Raw genomic sequence first — 6,000 nt, 5'->3', positions numbered from 1 at the left:
TTGGAGACGTTGTTGCTCATTTGACTGCTACTTTGGTTAAGAACTTTAAACGCAGCTTTGAAACATCCGCTTATGGATGTGAGGAAAATGATGTAGACGCGTGGCAGCATCGGCAGAGTTTGCGTGATGTGACGATGTAGGAACACACAGCGATGCCCTTTGTTGTGGACTCATCACCTGGGCTTATTCATTCTCTTTTATTGCACAGGAAAATATGCATGTATGGTTTTATTGCTGTATTTTACTGCATCTAAATATATGTAGAGCTGCAACTAACGATTATTTTCATAATTGATTAATCTGTCAATTATTTTCTCGATTAATCGTTTGGTGTTCAGAATATCAGAAAACCTTAAACAGTGTTGATCGGTGTCTGTCAAACCTGGAAATGATGTTCTCAAATGTCTTGTTTTGTCCACAAACCAAAATCATTGACTTTTAATGATTTCTTTGTTATCCAGAGCAAATCAATTAAGAAAATACTCACATTTAAGAAGCTTAAACAATCGGAAATATTGTTTTAATCATGAAAAAAGCTTCAAACCGATTATCAAAATAATTGTCATCGATTAATAATCGATTCATCGATTAAATGTAGCTCTAAATGTATGTATTGTTTTTATGCCACGGACACAAAGCTCTACTGGGATGATTAAGTTTGGTCTTATTTCTCACGCTAAAATGCTTAAATACACCAAGGGAGAAAGTGCTTTTCTTAATTCTGCATCATCACACAGGTGCTTTGCCAGCGCTGCTTGGACTCGGATGCCAGTGCCTTTGTGTTGTGATTGTTTTTTCCTGGAGAATTTGATGAGGTTTATGCAACAAATTGACTGCTAAGACTGATCTCGTCTGATATAGCAGGTAGACTTAATGCTAAGCTTGTTTGCTTTTGTTGGACAGAATTCCGTGCGCATTTTCTGTACAATACATACAGTCTGCTTTAGGTTTCTGTCTCTGGAGTGAGGATTTGTTTTCTCCTTGTTATGATTTGCATTGAACACTGTGCACCTGCATTCACTTCAACCATTAACAGGCACGGCGGGCTTTTATCTCGAGATAAGGCCCGCCGGGGGATCTGAAAGGGGGCAGAACACCAACAGTCAGTCGTCAACTTTCACAAAACGGCAAAGTGAAATGACTGAAAAGGAAAAATCAGAAGAGATTAGTGCTAAAGCTGTCGCCAGGTTTGTCGGTGTAGAGAAACCTCTCCGCGGCACAGATGGGAGTTTGTGCAGCTTCATCAGGTGAGACTCAGGGAGCAAGGTGCTGAAAGTTGCTAAAGCCCCTGCAGAAAAGATGGCACCTCCCTTTTGCGCTGTACAAACACTAAATGCCTCTAAATACTACGAGTGTCAAGAAAAGGAATAACGTCGACGGCTTATGATGTTATCAAGACTGAGGAGAAGATGCACACGTGATTCTGACCATTTTTGCAAATAGGAAAACGTCGTTATTTGTCAAGATAATAGTACACATCACACATGCATGTGCAAATGGACACATCTCAGTGGTGATTGATAGCAAGCTCTTATATTGTACTAATTCCAATAAATGCTCTCATAACACAAATCAGATGGTACAGAGTGAGTGTACTCAGTGCCTTCAGTGTGTTTGTTTGATGAGTTGTCTGGCTTGTAGTGTCTGAAGCCACTCACCTTGCTCTCTGTCATAAAGAGAGCTGTTTGCACAGAGATCCTCAGACTTACTGCACCGCGCGCCGGAGAGAGGAGCACTCAAAAAAGCTCGCCGTTGATCTCGAAGGCATGTTGGTAAATCAAGGCTAAAAAAAATAATAATCAGCCAGCCGTGTTTGTGTAACAGCTAAGCTGACCAAGCCACGGCCAGTGAGCGAGCACTGTGTACAACTCCAGCTGTGACACCTTGCAGATACTCTTAGCACAACAGGGAGCCATTGCTTCATGCAACCAGTCTGCCTTCATACACAGAAAGTGTAAAACTTGATTTTTAATCGCTCAGGGTTTTGATTCAAATAAAAATGACCATATAACAGTTAAAAGAATATCAGAATAAATTAAAAATGATGAAAGTGATGAGAGCAATCCAAACTGCTCCTGTGACAGTGAGCAATACTGCCTCCCAGTGGAAATGCTGGGTCAAGCCAAGCTATACCTTGGACTGAGAGAAAATTAAAAACACACCTTTTTGTAAACAAAAAACAAAACAAAACACAAAGACCACGCTAAATGAACACAAGCAGGTGGATTAATCCAACATGGCCACAGACATGCAAGACACTTTATTGTCATATCCAGGGTTTGTCAAGCTACCACTGCACACACACACACACACACACACACACACACACACACACACTCCCCGTTATTGTCTTATCACAGCTCAGACAGGTGGTCTTACCTGGTGGTGGCTGGGAAGGAGAGCAGATATGAAGGGGATGTGCGGGGCAATAAAGCCATAACCGGCTGCTTGTATGGAGGGGACGTTACATACAGAGCACCACCTGCTAGATGTGAGGGCTCTTTATCACCAGCTGGCCAGTGTTTTACAGCACCCTCTTTTTACAGTGGCTGTGATTAGCAGCAAAGGTCAGGAGGAAAATGGAGAAGCGGTCATCCTTTGGATGGATATAGACCAGAGTTCATATCTGATCAAAACATTTAAAGTGTGGCCATCGAGCTATTGTCTGTATGGGACAACACAGAAAGCCTTTTACATCTTTTACAAGCAGATACACATGCCTCCTTATTCTGTGGCACCACCTTGTGTCTGATATTGCGTAGTGCAATGACTTATGTCTGGATAACAATACAGAGATTGTACAGTTGTGTAGAGCAAACATATTTCTGTACTCTTCAATGTTTAGACTTCATTTATTTAAAGTCTATGGCACATAGACACACTGCATCTGTGTGCTTTAAGTTGTCAACACCGTTTTAAAGCTGCAAGTCACATGATCCAGGACAGTTTTGCTCTTGGTAATGTTGGGAATGCTAAATCAGCATTTCTATTTTTAAGTCTGTAGTTATTTCCTCACGATCCCCTTTTACATTTCTCATCTAACCAGTCATATCAAATTGTTTGTCTCATTCTGAAAATTTCCTACATATGAACTATGTAGAAAAGTAAAGTTTAATTTAAACATTTGTCTGTCCATCTTACTTGTACTTTTATGGGTACATTAACATTTGTCCTCAATATATTGTGAAAGTTCATTATGTTGAATTTAACAGTAAAGGAAAACTTACTGTAATTTAATGTGAATTATTTTGGCATAACAGATAATGTGCAACTGCAAGACACCAAAAACAAGCCGACTTCTGGAACGCCTCAATTTTATTACTCCATTCATCCCACTGCCTTTAAGTGTGTGTGAATGAGAGATGTATCCAGTAAAATCAAACTAGATCTTTGTATAATTTATATAATGATTTTATTAAAATGGCCACACGGTTAGTGGTTAGCACTCCTGCCTTTGCAGCAAGAAGACCCAGGTTCGAGACCCAGTTGGAACAAGTGCCTTTCTGCATGGAGTTTGCATGTTTCTCTCTTGGGTTTCTTCCCACAGTCCAAAAACATGTAATGTGGGGATCAGGATACAGTGGTAGAAAATGGATGGATTTCATTACAAGACCTTGATCTTCACTTTCTGCTATGCACAGAAACGACAAATGTACATTCTGTAGATGATAAACATACAATGGCCTTTGTCTCAGTACACTTCAACATGTCAAAGTCAGAAAATCAAGCATCATAATAATGAGGATAGATAGTTACAGTATTCAGCTGGCTTTCATGTTCCTGGTATGTTATGCACTGAATTCTAGCTGTCAAACTATTATGGAAACCAAACCTGAAACTAAAGAAAAAAAAACAAAAAAAAAATGTTTCAAGTGTGAAATATCTGCACAACATATAGCCATCGCGTTAGGCTGCATTTTGAAATCTACAAACATGTCTATTCACCACGCAGCTAAACTGAAGTTATGAGGACAAATGCTGTTGGGAAGTTAAGACCCCTTTTTGTTGCAGTTTGAGTGACCAGAGAAGCAGCTTTCACAAGACCACATTCTGACGGGACAATATTATTCAAGCGAGTCCTGCGGTAAGTGAACAAATAAGCTGAAGCCTCATTCAGGAGGAGAATCTGTGAAGGGGCCTTGTTGCTCGTGCAGAGCTGCTGTAAGCACTCAAAAGCAAAATTGTTCCAAAGTGTCCGTTTATCCCCGAGAACCATCACAGAGTGGATTAGAAAACCGTGAAACACTGAAGGAGTTCAAGGACAAAACTAAGCTTTGGTGTGTAATATGATGCTTTTGCATGCTGTGCATTGGAATAACCAAAGAAGAGGGTTGTTTAAAGTAAACAAGTTGTTAAGAGTATCATCATCGCCACTACTTCTACCCAACGACATATTTGATATATACTATAAATGATCAATAATTAAACATGGCCCCCTAAGGCCATGGGGCCAAGAGCAGCCTCTTGATTCACCTGCTTGTTGGCCTGACTTTGCAGTCTCTTACATTTACTGTGGTTTTACTATTGACTATATTTTCACTGTAAATAGCCCATAGTTTGCTGGACAAGCAAAAGCAAAGAAAAAAAAAAAAAAAAGTCAGCCTTGAAATTAGGGCATTCTTCAAAAGATTTTTTTTCTCTTTGATTTGTAAAGGGAGATGGAAGCCATCATGTTGCCTTACTGCCTCCTTCTGGACTTAATCACACATTACACTCTTCCAGGTGCCTCACCATCCCCACCATCCTCCATTTTAATCCTTCAAAAAGGATCCTGCACTCCCACACAGGTGTGTTCATTTACTATTTTGGGCTGCATCCCGTCATAGATCAGCTCGGTTTGCTCCACATAATGTCTGACGACTCGAATCGTGGGAATTTTTCTGCACCAGTGGAACAAATATTAGTTGTATATCCATCTATGTTCTCTCCCAGTTAAGGCACATGTTTTTTTCCCCCGCTGTTGTTCATTAAACTCTTCCCATTCAGTCTCTGACAACTGAGAGTAACAGATTAATCCAACTCTACTCATACAATGAAGGATATAAGTCACATGGATATGATCCAAACACAACAAAGCTTAAATAAAGTCTCTGTTTAAGTTGAATGACTTTGGTTCTATTATATAAAGAAACAAATAAACCAAAAACATCTTTAATATTTGATTTAAATGACATTTTTGTTCAGTGGAGTTTTCATTGACTGAGCTAAAAAGACACTTGCTTCACATGGAAAACATTTTTTACTAAAAAGAGCAACATTTCAGGCTTCAGGTCTCCTTTAAGACCAGAAGCAAACTGACACTGGCAAGTATTTATAACGTAGGCCACTCCCACTTGACACATGTGCTTGCAATCCCAGTAATTAGCCTCCACCTGCTGGGAGAGAGCAATCAAACACGGGCAATTTGATAGTTTTACACATATAAAAACAGAATTTTCCAATTTAAAAGGTAGAACTATCTTTGCCAGCATTGGTCGTCTCACTTCTGTGGATCACTGCATTAGACTTTGAGCTGAAAACCTTCTTTCCTTTCAACAAGGACACAAGGTTGGTTGAAGTTATTTTTAAAAACATAACTAGAGGATGTTTCAGGATGTGTTTTATATCCACAAACATAGTGAGTAGTTTGTTTTCACCCTCAATGTTGTAACCTTTGTATGAGAGAGGCTCATTTATTCTCACCATACCTTTAACAGAAATGTTATGTTCCATGGAAAAGATGTTTGAATTGTGTGTTTTGTCTTCCTTCCAGTCAACTCTGTAGATTAAACTGTGTCACTGTGAGCAGCCAGGACTTCTTCATGAAGAACTGTTCATTCACTGTTTCTTCTAAGAAATAAAGCCACGAAAACAGCAAATGGCCATTAGAACAGAATACTCAAAAGGTGCAGAACAGATAAAACAAATAATAACAAAACATATATGGTATCTATTCCAATCTGAGGGTTTTTAAGTCATTCATTGAACTGAGAGACAGTTTAGTTGCAACAGCTTCAAACA

The sequence above is a fragment of the Solea solea genome, chromosome 18, assembly GCF_958295425.1.
Source record: "Solea solea chromosome 18, fSolSol10.1, whole genome shotgun sequence".
Taxonomy (NCBI): domain Eukaryota; kingdom Metazoa; phylum Chordata; class Actinopteri; order Pleuronectiformes; family Soleidae; genus Solea; species Solea solea.
Note: the sequence above shows the minus strand (reverse complement) of the source record.